We start from the raw sequence: 21427 nt of genomic DNA on the forward strand, positions 1-21427 counted from the left end.
GCCAATGACTTGTATTTTATAATGTTAAGAACCTGAAATATCTGAGCAAAAATCTTGCATATATAAACATTCTAAATGAAAAGAAATCAGTGACGATGCGAACAAAAATTAAGTAAAAATAAATATTTATGTGAGAAAGAAATAATGTTTGTTGTACAGGAATTATTCTATTAAAACATGGATGATAAAAAACTGATGAAGCTTTAGTTGGATCTAAGCCAAAGAAATGTATATTATACTGCATAGAAACGAAAGCAACTGAGCAGAAGTCTTATTTATTCAAACTTCTCAGAACTGAAAGCAACATAAAGCAAACTACGCTGAATAGCAAATTATTCTCTTAAAGCAAATAAAAAATGCACTTCCATAATTACAAAGACGAAGATGAATATTCATTTCCTAACATAAATAAGTTTATAGGTTTCTTTGAAATAGGTAAAATATTCTCTATGTAAGAAATTCAAGAAGATGTTGTGGTGGATAATTAACTATATAATAATAATTGTTATTTAATTATTGGTTTTATTATATTTTAAATTAAAAATCTAGATAAGAAAAATATGATTATTTGTATTTATTTTCTATCTCTACCTACATAAAATAAGTATTATTTATACCTCTGTCCGGAGTAACGTACAAATATCTATAAGAACGTACAATGATGTCAGCTGGATCAAATACTATACATGGACCATTTATATTTTACAATTGATTTCATATATTCATATAAAAACATAAAATTAACTGTTTATTTAAAACAAAATGAAGTTTAGGCTTAAACATTTACTTTACCTTGTTTTATAAAAAAAAAATGTTATGTGATATTGGATTTCGTCGCCAAAGTATACGTTGTAATAAACATCGATTGCATACATGCAAATTATATAAAATATAAAAAGTATGTATATAACAGATATTATGTGTACTAAAATTTACAAATCGGTATGATGTAAATCATCTGTGATTGCCTTGTTGTTATTCATATTAAATCTGGGATTAAATAATGAACAGTGAATTGGAAAACTTGTCTATTCACTTGTGTCTAAATAGTTGATGTGCCGGGATTGAATTCGTAGTTATTCAGTTGATATTTGTCAGAGTGTGTATGATTGTGTATTTTGTATGTGCGGGTGTGTTGAAGCGTTTGGAACAATGGGATCGGCGGAAGATTGGACTTGGGGGCTTTTAATAGATGAGAATGTACATCAAATAATACAACGGAACGCGCAATCACGGCGTATAAGCGTGAGGTTATCTGTTTTGGCATCGCTATTCACAGCGTATACTAAAACTAGATACACCGTGTGTAATCATGTCTATCCATTACAGTGAATGCAGCCTATTATCTATACATGTGTTGATCAGCTAGCTGGCGCGGTTAAATCGCGATATTGACAACACCTCTGGCTCGTCGCACCATCGATTCTCCCCCATCGCGCATAATTTCATCACAAGAAACATTCACCTAACCACAAAGCCTTTACCTGCCAATAATTAACCTGACGGCGGATGCCAAGAAAATTACATACCGTCGAAACGCCTGTCCATTAACACACACATTTCCTGACTATCTACACGTATTTATTTTCATGTTCCTTCACTCTCTGTATATATACAGTAAATGCACATAATGTTAAAGTACATAATGAGTACACAATTAACACATGCTAAACAATTGTCTGTTCATGACTTAACTTAATACATGTGTTTAATATTTAATTGATAAATTCGCATACAAATAAGTATTTGATGTTTTATGGTAAACACGTTCGCACTAACGTACACAATATTAATACTCTCAGACTCAGGCATCTGCAAATTGAATACTTCTTTCAATTTTATTTTATATTCTTCTCATTATATTCATATATAGTCAGTGCTCAATTAACTTACAAAATGTATATACAATTTACATTACCTTAAGTGAATGTACTTTAAATGGATGATAAATTATTATATAAATGCACGTATTTACTAGATTATGGTACACGTGTTCGCACTTACGTACGCAAAATATATAAAAACAAACTTTTGGATAGAGGTCTTTCATACTGCAAATTCGCGAAATCACTAACTTTCATATGTTTCAATCAAATAAATTAGTTATTAATTTTTTTGTGTTATTCGGTCATATATTTTTTCTAAAATCAAAATATAAAACTTGAAAACATGAAAAAATAATAAAACTATGAATGTTCCACGTTGAATCACCCGACAATTAGTTTGTCTAACACCATTAACTTACAATGATGTACGTACGTACGGATATTTGCACGTTAGTTTGATCAAAGCTCCATAAATAATCAAGTAGGTAATAACGCCCGCTCAAAGGATGTATCTTAAGTGAACGCTCACTGTATATATACACACATTCTTTTTTCTGTGTTCTTGCTATTGGGAGTTACGTAATTACATCCGAATGTGTAATTTCACGCAACACAACACGAATCACTTTGTAAACAGGCCAAGTGTATAGAAGATAATTGGAATGTTGTAGTAATTACAGTAATTTCTAAATTATTGTTTACAAAATTACACAGTTTTTTGTGCTGTTTGTTGTTTGTCCCACCCGAATCTTAAATAAGTGTTTCATTACAAACATTTTACTACAGCAAACACACGGTTACAGTTTCTAAATATACAACGTATTCTCTATTTTTTTTTTATTTCTTCGTAACAAAATACTGTTATTGATTGTTTCGTATTTCTTACAGATACATTTGTTTTAAAAGTTATACCAATATTTAAACACATTTATTGGTTATGTATTCATAACTCCCATGTTCAATATTCATACTTACTGGAATATATTTTATATTTTTAGTATATGCGCGATGTAGATACTAAATTTTCTAATATAAAAAAAGTACTTCCGAAGAACTCTTCTATGAAAATTTAATAGTTAATTTGAAGTATAAAAAGACATTAATTTATTTTTAAAATTGACCAAAAAGTCGATGGGATACAAATGTATCCCAGAGTTTTTAAAAGTGCCGTTGCTAGCATGATTGTAACATACTTGTACCAGACTCCATGTAATCTAAACTTTATTTTGAATCAATTCTTAAACATGTCACAAAACTAAAGGACTTTTTTTCATGGTACTGAGAAATTCTATAATTAAAGTAATGAAAATAATGTTTCAGAACTGAAATATTTGTACCATATTTCTATTAGAAAAGATAACACGAACATTCTGCTTCAAATTACCTAAAATTGTATACTATAGGCAGGCAATTACTGTGGGATACCACACTACCACCGATGTAACAAATTCAAAGTCAAGTACTGGATTGTTAAGAAACAATACTATTGCTTCATTCATAAAAAATTAATCTATAAAATACCTTGAAATTACAAGGATATTTTCATTTTAAAATGAAAACTTGAATTAATAAAAGTCATTCATTTTTTTTCCCTTCTAGGCTATTATAAACGTAATGGATACAATTATAGGCTACAAAGTTATAAACCCGTTAAGTCCGTTAATTGTAGTTAACGAGCGGGCAATAAATCCATAAGGTTTATTAAAATTGCACTGCATTTTAGGAACGTATAAATGTCACATTTTCAATTTTATATTCGAACGGGGCGACCTGGTACGATCGTAAATTTGAATTATAATTCCACACGCAATACTTTCTGCAATTGCGAAAACGCTAAGATCGTACATGTTCCCATTTTTTAATTAATATTTATTACTTTCATTTGCAAATTCGATTTTATAACCAAGACTTACTACATATTTTAGTTTATATTTTACTTGACTATAATTGTTCAATCAACGGTTTACAACATTATGTAACAAAGTCATATAAAATTTACGTAGAGAAATTAATTACATTTTTTTTGTCAATTAATTAATTTTTTAGTTGACAATCTCCGGCATTTTAATTAAGAACCAAACTGAATTTTAATTGAAAATGTGAATGCAAATTATTGATTTAAAATATGAAAAAAAATAGATTATAATTATAAATTATTAAGAAATTGACAACTTAACACTAAGTCATTGTTTTTATAAAGGAATAGTTGATTGGTTATATATATTGAAATAATATACAAAAAATGTTATATAAATGTGAAAAAGTTTCAATATTTTTTTAAGATATTTATTCTCATCCGAGATGTATATCAATGTGACATTTTATTATTCTTTCGGCATGGAAGAACACGAAAATTCTCTTCCATTAATTATATTTGCCATCAGTATCCGAAATAAATGAGCGGCCTTGTAAATACACATCTATATATTTTTTTAAGGAGAGAAGACGGTCGCTGCTCTTTGGGTTAGAAAAAAAAATATTAGGGAGAGAATGAGAGAGAAAAGAGAAACCGTCGAAACTTTTGAAACAAGGCCTAACCTTTGCCTTGTCGTCCCTCAAATATGAGAATTCATTTGAATAATGATTATAAAGTTCAAGGGATGAACATAAATCATCTTATATATTCGTGTTGTCGTCATGCAGATGCCCCGCATCGCTTTACCGAGAACTTCGGAATTCGATAAACATCGGAATTTCACTTGATCATAAAATACGGTATGAGAAAGTTGTAATAAGAAAACAGGAAAAAAAAAATACGAAGAAAAATAAATAGATAAATATGGTGAAGAAATATGCATATATGTTCAAAAGTAGTAATGAATTAACTATTTTTACCATTTGCGGACATGCGGCATATATATCCGCCCTTATATTTTTACACATAACACTTGGCTTAAACAAAATTGTATGCAAGGCTATTGTAAAAGCTTTAACTTTAGTTTTGTAGAAGTGCCACTTGCGTTACCGAAATACTCCATTAAATAATAATATACAATAAAACCATTTGAAAACGTGATCTTCGAAAGTCTCCGACCGCAAAAGGTTAATATTTAAAGAAATATTCTTTTATTAATTTTGTTCATCTAGATTTGCACAAATATTAAAATTCACTTTAAAGCAGGTCTCGGGAAATTTTTTAAATTATTACCCCAAAATAATACATTGATACATTGATGCTGAGTACAATTCCAATGTTTTTTCATGAATACATAGAAATTTAGTTAATGTTAATATTACCCCGAAGAATATATTTTTACCCCATTTGGAGTAATTTAGAGGAATATACATCATCATATTCAATTAATAATAATAACCACGTTTACTACAAAAAACATGAAATTACTTAATTACAGAAATTATTAAAATCACATTTATTATTTTAATGGACCATTTTTTGAAAAGCCATTTTGTTATTTTTGTTAGTTATTTTATTATTGGTGCATGTGCCGGGCTAACAAATTTATTTTAGTTTTTCTTAGAACAAAAGTAATAATTAATATTTCATTTATGATAAAAATTAACATAAATTTAAAAAAAAATAGAAATTATAAAATATAAAGGCTATCGACCTTAGTCTTTCAATCCATAATTTTTCTATTATTTTCAATAAAACCAATAACAATGTATTACGTCTCTACAAAGTAATATACATTATTGTTCTATAAAAATATCCTTTCAAAGCACTCAGATATTGATTATTATAAAGAGAGTTCACTATTGGATAGTCAATGCTTGTCAGTTTTATTGTCACATTTTGCGTTCTTTCACATAATTAATGTCCCAATGATGGATTACATCTATATAAATCGATGTAACGGTTATAAAGAAGAGCATTATTGTGCTTTTATAATAAACTTTATACAAACGTTAAACACAAAAAAGTATAGTTAAAACAAAATAAATAATCAGAATATAAATTCAATTAGACAATGTATTTTACTCTGCTTTAGTGTTTCTAAACTTTTGTTGTAATTGTTGTTGTCTTTTTTCATGTTTTGATATGTATTGTATTCTCTTATTATTTCTATTTGTAATTACAGCAATACCACAATATCATTTTTTTTACAGTTTAGTTAATACTGATCGGACTGATCGAAGACGCACAATATGAGGTATTGCTATAATTACAGTAGTTTTATACATAATTACTAACAGTCTGCGCAATTTTGTACGTAATAATATCGTTGATTGAAAATGATATTTCAGGATGTAGCTAATAGTTGGGGTTCATCCAATGCAATTTAACGAGATGTTCTTTTGTAATAGAGTAATATTGGATTGCGTGTTTGTCGGAGGCATATATGTTCCCGGAAAATATTTATTTTTGTCCATGGCAGCAGCGGAGCTTAACGAGAAAAGATTGGATGGCAGAGAGAAGAGAAGGGTGCGAGAGGGAAGAAATCGGGTGGGTCGAGTTGAGTTGTTAAAGGCAGTAGGAAAGGTGGAATTTTTGATTGGGTCGCTAATAAATTGGGGCCGGTAGGAACTGAAGCAAAGCGAAGAAGGAGATTCTTGGAGGAGAAAACAATGCGATATAGAAATTGGACCTTAAGTTAGTTTTTCGTTTCGGACCTTGCCACATCGATGGAATTGATCCGAAGTTTCCTCTCCGCAGGAACGTGCACGAATAGACGTGCTTCTGTATGTGTAGATGTGTGTATGTACAAGTATGTATATGGATGTGGATGTGAGTGGGTGTGTGGGTAACTGAATTATGAGGCTCGGCTGAGTGCACCTCGGGATTCTGTGTATCCGTTCGCAATCAACGGGACCGGAAACGCTTGTCCGGATCCCGCGATAAATTCATAATCAGTGGGGGTGCGGGTGAGGACCGAAAAAAAAACCCTTATCCGCCCATTTCCGCGTACCCTTCTCGTCGGCCGTTTTGCAATTCGACTTTCCTCTCCCTCTCTCCTAGGGAATAGTCCTAGTCCTATATGTCCTAAGTGTTCACAGATAAGGCACGTGTGTTTACAGAGACCGTAGGAAGGTTGAGAAATATGTGTTTTGTCATCTTGTTTTACATTCATTTTTTTTGTCAATTCAGCAAATTCAGTAAAAAAGTCTTAAAATTTACAAAGAGACTTAAAATTTTCAATGAATGAATAAATGTATTCTAATTTCATCTAATTAGGAAACACATTTTAGATAATTAATAAGAACAGTTTAGAATTCAGATTTTCCTATTAATAATTGATAAAATTCAGATCGTCCAAACAAATTGATAAGAAAATTTTACAATTCAGCATTCAGTTCTTCAAATCCATTTCATATGATTTTGATAAGATTGTCCACTTATTGGACAAAAATAAAATAAATATTAAACCAAAATATTAAATACAAGGATAATAACTAATGCAAACTGTTGAGTATAGGTTATTTTTGCACATAAATTAATATTTTCATATTTTGTGATACCCTTATAAAATTGTTATAATACCCTCTAATTTTGGTGAAAATATCAGATACTTTTGTATATTATAAGATACAAAAGTATCTAAAGAGCAAAATATTATATTATGTTTATTTTAACAAATAAATGAAATGGAATTTCGATTTTGGTCATAAAAGAATGATCTTCGCTGTTATTTTAGATTATTCATATTATTTCAACAAGAAGTAATCTCTAAACTAAGTGTCGGATTTAAAAAATACAATATTAAATCTATAAACCTATATATACTTATGTAAGCTTTAAATTGTAGGAAGTTTTGATGTACATTTTTTTGGCCTTAAAGAAACCAATTTAAGTATTCCCTTCTCTTCGGGCATTATGCAATTCTATTCTCCATCCTCAGGGATGGTCACGGTTGTGTATGTCCAAAGTGTCCACAGATAAGGCACGTGTGTTTACTGAAAGCGGCGGCAGCTCAAAAATTAAAATTGATTTTTATTTATTCCATTATGCCACCGCTCCGCAGCCGCCACCGGAAGGAAAACCCTCGTGTCATATACCTCTGCCTTCACCCTCATCCCCCCAGAAGCCATTCCGGCATTCGTACAATATTAAATGGGCGCGTTTCGGTGCACGGCAACACGCGTTACCGGGCGATATTGGGCCTTCGCAATTTTTAAAACGGGAATCCTCAAGATGCTACTAGGACAAAATGAAAATACGGAGTAAAACAACTGCCCAACCACCTGGAACGGAACATCCTCGACCGAATACCGAATTCTTAACTAAAATTATACAGCTGGATGTCTGGCCCATAACGTTTAATATTTATACATCCGTGAAGTTTTCCAATTCCCGAAATCGTATTGCACGAGCATCATTTCCACCCGCATTTACAAACATACATTCTATACCCAATAAATTTATATTTACACATAATCAACACAGAATTTCAAATTACTTTCAAAAGATTCTCGAATATAAGCAAATATTTAAGAGAAAGAAATTTTATATACAAGAATATGATAATATCAATCATTCGCACTAACGTAATCGATGTTCATACGAACGTACACTACGATATTCGTGTAAGCGTACATATTTGGTTTCTTTCATGAGTAGCTGGATGTTTTGGTGATCAACTTTTAAAAATATATTTATATAAAAATAATAATGTTTTAACGAATTATTTAATATGTTTATATTTAAAAAAATGAACACAATTGATAATTAACTGAATTTGCATTAATATACATTATTTCTAGATAGCTTATATAATAGTTGTTGATAAAATGAAGATTTAATGATGTTCTTTCTACTTAAACACACAAAATGAAATAAAAAATAATAGTTTTCTTAAGGAATTGTTAAAATGGATAAGCATAAAATTGGATGCAATTCGCAACTACAAGCACAGTAATATTTTTAATACACTAGTAGTCGTTAAAAGTAGTTAGTTGCCTCTTTGCTGTTCCTAAAGGAAAGCAGGAATAAATTTGTCGCGTGACCGAGTCTGCCGCGAAATGAGAGAGGAAGTTTGCAAAACTAGCACACTGCAAACTGTTTTGTTTACCTACAAAACAAATGTGCTCTCCATGTAAATATCAAATCCATCTCAAGATCGAATGAGATTCGAGTATCAAAAACTTTGAAATTGTTGATTTGTATGCAACTAAATAACATTCATTGAAGTTTATTGCAACATTGATGATACAAATTAACAACTAAAAACTTATATCGATTAAGATGCATGAACGTACCAACGTGTACGTTAGTATGAACATGGAGTATTGTCCATACTAACGTACACGACTAAATTCACAGTAACATACAGTATTTATCTGAAGCCTACATCATTTGGAAATAAGTAGTTAAAAAATGTAAAATAATTAAATATAATTTATTGTCACTCTCAAGATTTTTAACAAAATTTAAAAAATCATTAAAATATACAGTCACTGCTCAGTTAACGTACATAATGTAAACTGACATTTTTGTACGCTAAGCAAATGTAAATTAATTTGATAGAAAATTCCCATGTTAATGATACTTTTATATTGGTTTAATGAAACACATTTGGCTCTTCATTCGCATTTAAAGTATTGGATGTTCATATTAGCGTACTCACTCAACAATCTCACAAACGTACATTTTTACTCACACTCTTGTATTAGTAGACGGGCATTCTGGTACTTAGATTTAATAAAATATTTGTGCTAAAAGGACTAAATAATTATGTACGTATTATCGAACATACTTTGATTGAATGTGTATTTAAGTTGTAAATGGAAATAGCTTTTAAAGAGTTAGAATAAATTTGAATATTCTAATATAATAATCAATGGGTACTAAAATTAGGTGTTGTTAAGGACTTTGAATATTATAGATCAGCGGTTCTCAAAGTAGGCGAAACGTCCCTTGGGTCAGTGGGTCTAACTATAAGGGTCTCTAAAAGGCAAGCGAGCATGCTGAGGGGGCGGATGAAACTTTCGCTCAAGAGTTGTTGTGTGTAAAGCAACCAAAAACAGATACTAAAGGGTCAATAATTCTTGTACTTAATACATTTTACACGACAAGAAAATTCAATTTAATAGTTTAATAACTACTTGATGCTTTTCTCTATCATCATGAAAATTACAAGTCAATATCGGAAAATAAAATGGGAATTTTTATTTTAAACTCAATACATTTTTTTTGCGAAATGTAATAATATTTACGTTTTGTATATATATTTCCATTAGTATCCCTTCCAATGTGTGCATACATTTCAAACTGGGATAATTGAATTAAATACAATGGAATAAAAATGTTGGAGCTCGTTTGTAAGTGCAGGGAATATATGAAAATATCAATCATTCGATTCAGTATTTGTTTTTTTTTCTGTCCATATTCGACATAGACTCATGCATTTTTATTACCCTTAATATTATTAAATTGAAAGCTGGACAAGGGTTGGCAACGAAAGTATCGAATATCAAACAACAAAAAAATGGAATTGAAAAAATATGTGAGCGGTGCGCAGATGGTCATTACTTAATCAACACTATTAAAAATGTCCAACATTAATAAATAAAATAAACAAACGTTTGTACATTTAAGAAGATTTTAATGCACTATTTAACTATTTAACAAGTATTATTCAGTTTATAATAAACAATTTCGAAATAAAGAGGTTTCGAGGAAATGTGTACGTTCTTGTGAACGTTGAGTACATTCGTATGAACATAGTGTACGTTCGGACAAAAAGAAGAGTGTATTCCACTATATTATTTCGATACTGCCTATTTCGAAATAGGTTCATGAATTTATAGTAACTTGAAAGTTGGAAAAGGGTCGGAAACGAAAGTATCGACGCTGATAAAAACGTCTGGTTTTAAAAAAATAACCACAAAAAATTTAACTGCAAAAAAATTATGAGCTACGGACGGATCGCCATTAATTAATCAACACTATTGGAATGGGCAAATTTAATAAATGAAATAAACAAGGTTTTTCATTAAAAAGCGAAAATTGGGGACGCTACGAAATTGGGTCGCGATTCGTTATTTAACGCGAAAAACGGGAGACGCAAGGGCTGCTGCAACGGGAATTATAATTATTGCATGGGGGTACAGTGAATTAAGGGTTCCCTGTTTTCGGATGGGCGGACAGTTTCTGAAGGGTGGGATGCCGCGCCGCTTCTACGTCCCTTAGATTCGATCGATCGGTCATAATAATCCACGCGAAAACATCTGCAGTCCATTCCATTAATCCTATCCGATTAATTTAAAACCGCATTTGTTTTTTTATTTTCTAATGTTCTTTAACCTTAAGGTAGTTATGTCGTATATATTTGTCATGGTCTATTATATTGCTTATGACGAATATATTCGCATTATGAATTTTCTTGATATACAGATTATCGTTCCTAGTAATAAAAAAAGGGATGTGCACCGTACTATTTAGTATGTAGATAACAAAATATAAAGCTAGTGACAAAAATTCGTGTCCACTAGAGGAGCCACTTCGTGCATTGCATCTGCTTAAGGAGTTAAATAAAGAATAATAATTAATGTGGAATACACATATGTTACATATAGATCATTCGGTCTATGAATTACTATAGAAATTGAAATATATTTATCTTCGTGAATTATTCCGGAACTTTGCGGTTTGGTAGCAGATGGTAGTATTTAGGTTATAATTATAAAACGTTCACATTCGTGCAGTTTTGCTATGAGCACTATATTTCAATGATAAATCGTAGCACAAGCTATAATATTACCCCCATCAAAACTTGGTTTCTGTTTATATTGTGTTTCATATTTCAATAAATTCACTACTTTTACAACTTTTATAAATATTATCAAATTTTTATTTAATAAAATTGTCTTTACATTATACGTAGTTATTTTTGCATGTACATTCATCTTTAGTAAATCAATAATAATAGTATTGAACCCAAATTTTAAGTTATAACAATTGCGTAATTAAATAATGGAACTTTGGATTAAAAAAAAAATAAATTAGTTACGTACAAATTAATATAAAAATTTTCAAATAAATTTGATATACACAGTCAAGCATTGTAATGTGTCGATGTCCTCGATTAGTCTGACTTCAAACATTCCGAGATATTGGCTGAACCGCACAATGTGAGGAATTCCTGTACTCACAGCTGCCGGTATAGCACTCGGTTTACGTCGCAGTTCCGTTTCTACAAAAGTCGGCGTAAAATGAATAATATTTATCTTAAATCACAAAATATAAGTTACATAATATGGAAAGTAGTAATTTTTTTAAATGAATTAAATGATTTGTCATTTTTCGGTTTCCAAATGTAAGTAAAAATATTCCACGAGAAATAAATATTGATTTCCGTTATGCTAGTGAAAATAAATGAAAAGGAATAGTCGAGAAAGGCACGTTCCGTGATTCAATATCGCTGCTTCCTCGAAAGCTCGAAGGAGGAAGGCAGAAAAAAAAAGAGGAAACCGGAAGTAGGAATACTAATAATACTTCCGGAAACGTCGCAATGTCAGTTATCGCAATGGGGTGTAAAAAAGAAAAAAAATATGCTGAGGGAGCGCGCGTGTTAGTCCTTGCTCAATATTCGAGAATCCTGCGGGGCGTTGACAGGAAACTCCGTCTGACTTCCGTGCATTAAGTTTGATTACTGCCCCGTCAAATTAGTCATGTGGCATTAACCGAGTCGCATGCATATTCAAATTTTTGCATAATATGCACAAAAATAAACACAGCTTTGCAAATGAAAAAACATCCTGCAGGAAAAAACAGTCCGCAGTGAGGAAAACGTAAGGAGTAAGGGGAGGCATCCTTCTGCATTAATTCGATAATTGGCCAAGGAAGAGCCACCCTCCGAACAATATTTCAAAATAATAATTTATGGGCCTTCGCGCTTTGTTCGCAGCCAGGCACGCAATTAATTATGTCCTCACTCCAGCATCCAAACCCCCCCTTTTCATATACTCTAACATACTATCCTTGCGCAGCTGGGGATGAACACAAAGCTCGGGATTAAATAACACCACAGAAAATCCACATGAAAAAAATAGATTATGTTCTGCCGTTCGCATTTCCTGACGCTTTTCTATTTATACGTAAATATATATATATATATATACGTGAAGAAGAAAAACATAAACGCACGCAGTAGTAATCAATACTGGCATGCAGATACATATTGTTGAAATTTATAGTCGAGCAGAGGAAGTGAATTATGGGCCTCAGGAGGCGCAAGAAAAAAGCTGGGCTGGCTTTCATTATAATTAACATTGTCTTCGGGGGAAGTTGCATAAGAGAGGTTCACGTTGCTAGGATTGGTTGATAAGTAAACAAGGCCGCAGGGGTGGCGGCTTTTCCCACGGATTCTCTAACTGCGACGTATTCCATCTTATTACTTACTACGTTTGCCCTTAAAATATTTATAGGCATCTCGAAATTACTCCTGAACTTAATTAAGTCTGAAGCAATCGCATTCATAAGATATGCCTAATTGACATTAGATGCGGCATATGCATAATCTTTTCCTCCACATTGTTCCCAGAACATTTGACATCATAATTCCATTCATATTTAAATGGATACTTAAATTTATTCGCATTTGTTAAAATTATTTAAATTGAGTAGTTGAAAAGTAAAATAATATGAAAGAAAATTACACGAATATGCCGGGAAATTTCGCAAATTGTAAAAAAAAGTAATTAAATAATAAAATTATAAAAAAATGAATTAAATTACAATATTTAATATTATCTGTAGAACATGATATGTCCTTTAATATTGACAGCAGATTAATCATTGATTTGATTTTTTTCATTAAAATTTTGATACCAAAACATTTTAATTTCCGATTTAGCATTATTAAGTATTTTTTCGGGAAATTTATATCATAAACATTTCCAGGAAATCTCTAGAACCGTATGAACCTCATGCATGATTGTCATGTTAGGATGAAATTATCTTTTATGAAAAATTTAAGTTAAACGAAGCAAAACAATATTCAGAATTTTACGAGAAAGTATGATGTTTAGTTTCTAGACATGTACTTTACAAAAAACTGCTTTTAAAAATGTTGCTGTAAGAAATATAAGCACGTTTCATAAATTTATATTAAAAGTTTCTCTTTCTTTATTATGACAAAAAAAAATCGTGTTCATTGAATCGGTTGTTAATTTGTCCTCGCAGTGACGGAAAGTTTTTAATGGGTAAGAAAGATATCGGTCGTAGAAGCGGGGTTTTCCGAAAGGGCGGACCGAGATTTACTTAAAATTCTCTAAAAACACGGGGAATTTACATAATTTCCCGTCGCTGCGAAATTCCGACGGGGAAATCAATCGCAATCTACATATTTTTCTAATTAAATAAAACCCGTAGCGTTGACGTGTCGCGGAAAATAATTCATACAGAATTTCCCGAGCCCGCTCTTTCTCTTCCTTTTTTTATTATTCTTCTTTTTCACCCACGCAGTCCCCTTTCTTCCTCAACAAGGACGATCGGAATAAAAAAAAGAAGAGGAGTGTATAAAAATTGGGGGGACGACCGGGGCGAAGGTTTGTGCATTATGAAAAGGAGCCGATACGAAATTGATGTGTTCATAAATATTCAATGCGCGAGGTGCGCTCCTCATCTCCTCTTTCTCTCTCTCTCTCTCTTACGTACACATTCCTCATCTTTCCTCTCACTCATACACACACATTATCTTTAAACGCATCCTGTGGGAGGTTGAGACGGCGGGGATTCAGATGCTTGATATTTTACATGAAAATGTAAATTGCAATTCGGTTAAATAATTTGCATGAATTACACACATTCTCACTCTTCGGGACGGCATAATCAAATTCCGTTTAATACCATGGACACCGGATTATCATATTTAATTATGAGCCGACGAACGGCCCAACTACCTCCGTTGCGGCAACATTTCTAAACTATTTCAGATCCTTTTCCGCTTTACGTTTTGTCCCTTTCGTGTAATTATGCTCATAAAAATGGAGATTTTCAAATTGTACCACTTTTACACCGCTAAACTAAATGCTGGAACGGGAAATGCACTCAAACGTGCAGAGCTTAATCTAGATTATAGAACAGACTTTCTTAATCATCCTTTCTTTGACAAAAAAAACTCTCACTAATTTAGATGAAAATTCGTAGTTTTAAATATGTATTTATTGTTTCAGTCATTTCTACACAAACACTAAGAGCATCATTTATTCTACAAAACAAAAAAATTATTACTGAAAAATCCTAGAACATTTCTTCTTTTCATACCTTTATGAGAAATGTTAATAAAAAAAATTATCTCAATGATCGAGATTTTATAATTATCTTTATTTATTTAACTGAAAAGATATTTTTTTCAGTCATGTAAACAGAGAGAAGAGTCGACGATTAATTGTGAAGTTATTTTCTTCCCGAAAATAGGTGTTAATTTCCCGGGAATTCTCGGGTAATTAACACAATAAAATAATATATTAGTAAACTAAAATAGCGATTGAGCACTATATTTTCATTTGCGAAATATTAGTTATGTGTAGATTAGAGAGAGAAAAAAATGAATGAAATGAAAACATTGAGTGAACGTTAAAATTAAAATAAATAATATAATGTGAAGGATCTGAAATGTTCTTAAAAAATATGAATGATTCTGCTTTCATATTTCAAGAAAATTTAATTGATTTGCTTTATGTTTCATAATTTATTTAATTGAACCGAAGAACATTCGTTGTTATAAATATGTAGTCATCATTTTAGAAATTTGTACAGAAAAAAATCTAAATGATGGGACTAGGAGAATTTGTCCAATCCAAAAAAAATCGTCTTTAATTATACAGAAAATTTATTCTTATAAAAAAATATGTATGATCATCGCTTCAGACATTTCTAGAGACAGGATAAGAATCTAAATGATTGGATATACTAATCAGATTACCTCAATTATCATTTACAAACTGAAATTTCTTTGAAATTCTATTTAACTGAGAGCATAATCTAAATGATGTAACTGCATATGTATTGAAGTTTCAAAGTCATGACATGAGATTATGTAATTTACTGAATCAACACATAAAAGTATTATATTGGCTATTTATAGTTCAGCAATTTCTGGACAAACTTTTTTGGTGGTATCATTGATAACATAATTACGTAAATACCTCAAAAACTATTAGAGAACAAATGGGTTGGTCATCAAGGATATATATATATACCTTATGTATAAGAAGAAGATCTGAAAATAATGTAGATACTTAATGCTAACTATACAAGGAAAAATTATACTATATAGGAAAATTAGCTTTGCATTAAGTAGAACATACGTAGTATAATTACATTTCAAATGTTAACGTTTTGTATGAAAAAGTGTCTTCATAAAATTTTCAATTCAATCTATTTTTGGTTGTGTCTAACAATTAGATGATTGCAGTTTCCTCAAGGGTCTTGAAAACTTAACACGTTAGCCTGGACCGAAAATACAATAGGTCGATAGTTTGTCATGTTAATGTCGCGAAATTTGGAGACCCGGTCCACACATATCGATTCCACTCAACGCGCTCACCCAATTAAAATAATTGCTGCCTCATTAATTAATTACGTTACTATCTATAGACTGGAATGCGCATTCCACTAACGCTCCATTTGGTCTCACTTGAATTATTACTTAGAAATCTATTATCATCCTCATACATTATAACCTTTACATAATAACAACATATTTAGATATATTTACTTTAATCATTTTCACAACAAATCTCTCTAAACTATCATTTGTCCAAATTGTTAAATACGTCAAATTAAGTTTATACTTCTTGTATCATGTATATACAACTTTGCAGAGTTAGACAGTACGGAATTCAACAATTTCATATATATATTACTAACTTTGCTGAGATAGATAGAGCCGGATCAAATGAAGTAGTTCAAATATATATGCATAGAGAAATACTTATTTGCTTTGGTTTTCTCTTCCTTTTGCTGATCTTCCACTAGTTGATTTTCACTAAAACCTTCTTAGCATCCTCATTGGTTTTAGTGGAATTCGCTCGAGTAGTGGATGCTATTTCCTTATTATTATTCTCATCACTTTCGGCATTTTCTGTTTTACGTTGCCTTTTATTAGGTTTAACTAAATCCTCAATATCATGATCAACAGCATCATTATCATCGGTACTGGTTCTTTTTGATTTTGAAAGTATTTTACTAGTGAATGCGTTTACTAAAAACTTTTTATCATCGTCATCGTTTTTAGTGGAATTCGCTCGACTAGTGGATGCTTTGATTATTTCCTTATTATTATGCTCATCGCTTTTGGTATTTTTTGTTTTACGTTGCCTTTTATTAGGTGATGGTTTGACTAAATCCTCAATATCATCATCATCGGTACTGCCCCTTTTAGATTCTCTTACTTTCTCCAACCGTTTGTATACATTTTGTTTTCATCTGCGCATTTAGATGTAATGGTAGTTCTAATTTGAGCTCTTGTACAACTACAATTCGATTCTACAAACTCAATGATATCTTCTACTATTGCAGGATTTAACTATTTCTTGACTTCTCTTGTATTTTGGTATGCTGGGCTTGCGAGTCCAGTTAGAGAATGGGTCGCTAAATATTTTCTTGAAAACAAGAGGTCTAGCAAGTTTTTTGTTGGTTGTTTTCGTAAGCAAATAAGTATTTCTCTATGTATATATATTTGAATTAATATATAGCAAATCAATATTTTATGTATATTTCTAAAGTTTATATACTTCCAGAATAATATATTTTTATAAATTTACATGTAAAATTTATATAATGAAAACTAAAAGTCTCTTTGAAATTACCAAACAACGTAATTTAACATAAATTCATATCAAATAAAGTTACTAACTTAAATAATGACTACAAACATATACTTGCAATGAAGATATTTCATGCACCATTATGATATACATTGTTTAGAAATATGAATATTTACAGAAGTAGACTAGTTAAGTGTTTAAATCGTCACTAAATGCAAATTTAGTATTTAGTGACAACAATTTATATTTTTCATGTCCTTCCTTAATAAATGAGAAAAATGTTTCTCAATTTTATAAAAGTCATTATGATATATTATTATTTGTAAAATTATAAAAGTAAGAAAATTAATTTTGTAACACTTGTGTATTTTTTTAAATTATAAGAAATTTTGTAAAATCATTTTTTTTATTATTATACATTTATTCATGATGATACATGATGATATTCATGATGATACATGATATTTAAAAGACTGAAAATAATGAGAATATATTTTTTTTATTCTTCTTTTGCATTGTTGACTATTGCTTCTAGAAAAGCAAATGGGATTTGGTAAATTATTTTAACAACGTCAATTATTGTTATCGAATAGTATTAAAATATTTTATACAAAAATGAAGAGAAACTACCAATATTCAAATAAAAATATGATTCAACTATTGATCAACTTTGGAAATATAATAATGATTCGATGTATAAAAAGTTTAATAATTCATAAAGTATCAATATACGAGTTTTGCATAGATCAATATCTTTCGTTTCAAATTAAAAAAAACTATGTCTTTGCAAAAATCAGTTCATTTTTTTTTGCCATTTCATCGTTTTTACTTTTCCGTCGAAAAGTAATGAAATAGTCCACACTAGCAGCATGTAGCTTGCTCCAGCCAGATCAGTTTCTGGTATTTGTCCGTCCTTCCTGTGTTCAATTTGAAATATATCTAAGTAAGTATGATTATTAAAATTATTATCTATTATTTTTATTGCATTCAAAGTATAAACCTGCAATTATTTTTGTTTGTTCTACATTGATCAGTATTCGTTTTATGTGAAAAAACAATACTTTATTTCAATTTAAATATTAAAAAAAAAAACTTGAACAGAAAGATAAAAAATTTAGTAGATACAGTATGAAGGTTAACTCAAAAATGTCGTACGAACATAATATGCAATTTCTGCAAATTTTCTAGTTTTCTTACATGATCAAATTATTTTTCTTATTATAAAACACTAACTTTTGTAGGATTTTCTGATATCTAATTCCAACTTTTCTTTTTACAGCATTTTCTAATAATCTATAATTTCTAATAGGAAAATAAGTAAAAAAATCAACCACGAAATGATGTCAATGTAAGGACTGGTAAAACATTTGATTTCTTCCTACTTTAAAATTAAATTTTAATAATTATTTAATTATTCAGATAACCACAATTCACTCCCCGACTCTTTGCAATCAGTTTTATAAACATCAGGAACCCGAAAGAACAGCTAAAATGAAAGAAATAACAATTAAAGAAAATTCGCAGAAAGGGATTGATATAAAGAAACTTCTCGACGAAAAAAAAACCATTGAATCAGATGGTAACACAACAATATAGGGGTGGTATCATTTATGTTATATTTGGATCCAATAATTCTAAAGTTTCATACGGAGATTATAAAGCAATTAATTATTCAAGTATAACACAAGCTACAAACATATTATTCATCTGTTTGATTTCAAGGGATTTCGAGAATTCGGGAATTCGCGAATTCCTGTGAAAACAAGAAGCTGAGCAATTTTTTTGTAGGTTGTGTTATACTTGACCAATCTAATGCTTTATAATCTCGGTATGAAACTTCAGCATTATTTTGTCAAAACATAACATAAATAAAACCATGCCTCTATTGATGAATTAACGTCTGATTCATTCGATATTGTCAAGAGGTGTATGATGCAATGAAGTAGAGGGCCAGATTTGGCCCGCGGGCCTTAAGTATCCTAACAAAACATAAACGTCATTTTCAGCGGAAAGCTTATATTAGTTTGTATGTAATATTTAGGAAATAATTATTCTTATGCTCTAGTAAAATAAGATAAAACTTAAGATTAAACCATTTGATTTGACTTTGGATCAATTTTTAATTAATATAAAATAATATTGTAATAATAACAATTTCAGATTATTTATTTATCCATGTTTTATATATGAATTATATTTTATAAAAATTAAAAAACAAAAATAGGAATAACGAATTTCAAATATAATATTTTACGTAGAAAAAAAAAGACAACAATAATATATATGTGTTAATGGAAGTACAAAATGTAGTAAGAGGATTAAGTAATAAAATTTGCACAAAACAAAGTGGGATATTTTTAATAGCATCGATTTAGGCCAAAATGCCAAAAGCTTAATTGTCTTTACAAATAAAACTGAATCGAAATAAGCAGTAATTGGCCATTCGTTATTATTGTTATTATTAACCAGAAAGCAGATTAAAACCGAAAACATTTTTAGTTATTCATAATATTAACAGTGTTAAGCCTTGTATACAATAGATTCGAAAAGTGTTGTAATAATGCAAATCCCCGGATAATAGCGATATAATAATGCGATTGATTCACCACAAAAATATATAGAAAATAAAATAAAACAAAATAAATTTTGCAAAACACGCTCCATGATAATCCGATCCAATTTGAATTCCGTTTTGAAATAATGTATGAATGGATGGTTAATCCAATGGCTTTCGGCATACAGGAATACAAAAAAAAGGAAACACCTATTGGATGGGTTTAACATTGTTGGCAACAGCAGTGGGTGGTATTCAAAGTGGTGTGTAATTGATTAAACAATTCGCGCAATAATTTCAGCCATTTTCATATCTAAATATTCAATGATTTGATTGCACCACATTACACTAATTATATGTGTAACAGAAATGATTAGTGCATACCACAGGCAATTCCGTTATTATTTCGATTCTGCTGTTATTGTTAAATGAAAAAATGTTACTAACTATTCAATGCAATTATTTTGTTTCATTTGAATAATTGTATTTGTTTGAAGTATCGATGAGTGTTTTATTACATTGAAATATTCAAAAATTAAACAAAATTTTGTTTCAGTGTATATACTAAAAATAATCTATTTAAATGAAAAAATAAATAAATTATGTTATCAAAAAGACTGTAATCTGCGAACTGGGGCAATTTACCTCTAGTGGGGTATTAATGAATTTCTTAGGGTTTATCAATTAGAATATTGTAAATTCTTACGATTATAAGAAATACTTATGATTATATGTAGGTTCTCGCAGATAAGTATACAAACTTCTGTTATAGAATATCTCAACAAACTCAGAAATCAGGTCTGTGATAATCTTTCAGATCTTAATTCAAACTGTCTGTTGGATTATATCTCTTGAAATTGCTGATATAACTTAAAAACCACAAGAGTTGGTATTGAATTTGAAACCAATTTTCAACTCCAATAAACATAGAAACAAAGCAGAAAAAGCCCGAAAACAGCATGTATGTTGGCCTGACGTCAAAATGCTTTAAGTTTGATGATATTGATAAAAAATTGTACATAGTATATGCTTAAAAATTGTATTTGTGGCTACTATGATGGTTGAAAATGCGACCTTGAAATATTTCTGTCTACAAAGTGTCAATTTTGTTTATGACTGTTACAATATTGTTGTTATTATTATATTGCTTTTAAATATAGAATTTAAGTAGCTGAATTTTATAAGAAATAAAAATTATATGATGTATATCTTTTCAATGTGAAAAGTGTCAATTTTGTAATTTTAAGGCGATGAGCTTGCGGATTCTATTCATGCGGAAAGGTAAGTGGTTTGCGGTGCAAAAGCTGGGCCTGGGCTTTTATCTTGAAGATAATGTTGATTAGGGGTGTCGAGTGTGTGTTTCTGGAGTACCTCT

General features: G+C 30.3%; 1 protein-coding gene and 1 long non-coding RNA gene across 3 annotated transcripts in view; one reads left to right on the forward strand and one right to left on the reverse strand.

Annotated features, from left to right (window-relative positions):
* Positions 1–21427, reverse strand: part of LOC108557490 (transmembrane and TPR repeat-containing protein 1-like) — a 274214-nt gene that overhangs the window by 189806 nt on the left and 62981 nt on the right. The gene's annotated exons all lie outside the window — the stretch shown is intronic.
* LOC108557491 lies at positions 18407–19005 on the forward strand. Its single transcript, XR_001890861.1, has 3 exons — positions 18407–18441; positions 18778–18856; positions 18918–19005. It is a non-coding gene; the product is annotated as an uncharacterized LOC108557491 (long non-coding RNA).

Source organism: Nicrophorus vespilloides, unplaced genomic scaffold (assembly GCF_001412225.1).
Source record: "Nicrophorus vespilloides isolate i.1.1-1 unplaced genomic scaffold, Nicve_v1.0, whole genome shotgun sequence".
Taxonomy (NCBI): Eukaryota; Metazoa; Arthropoda; class Insecta; order Coleoptera; family Silphidae; genus Nicrophorus; species Nicrophorus vespilloides.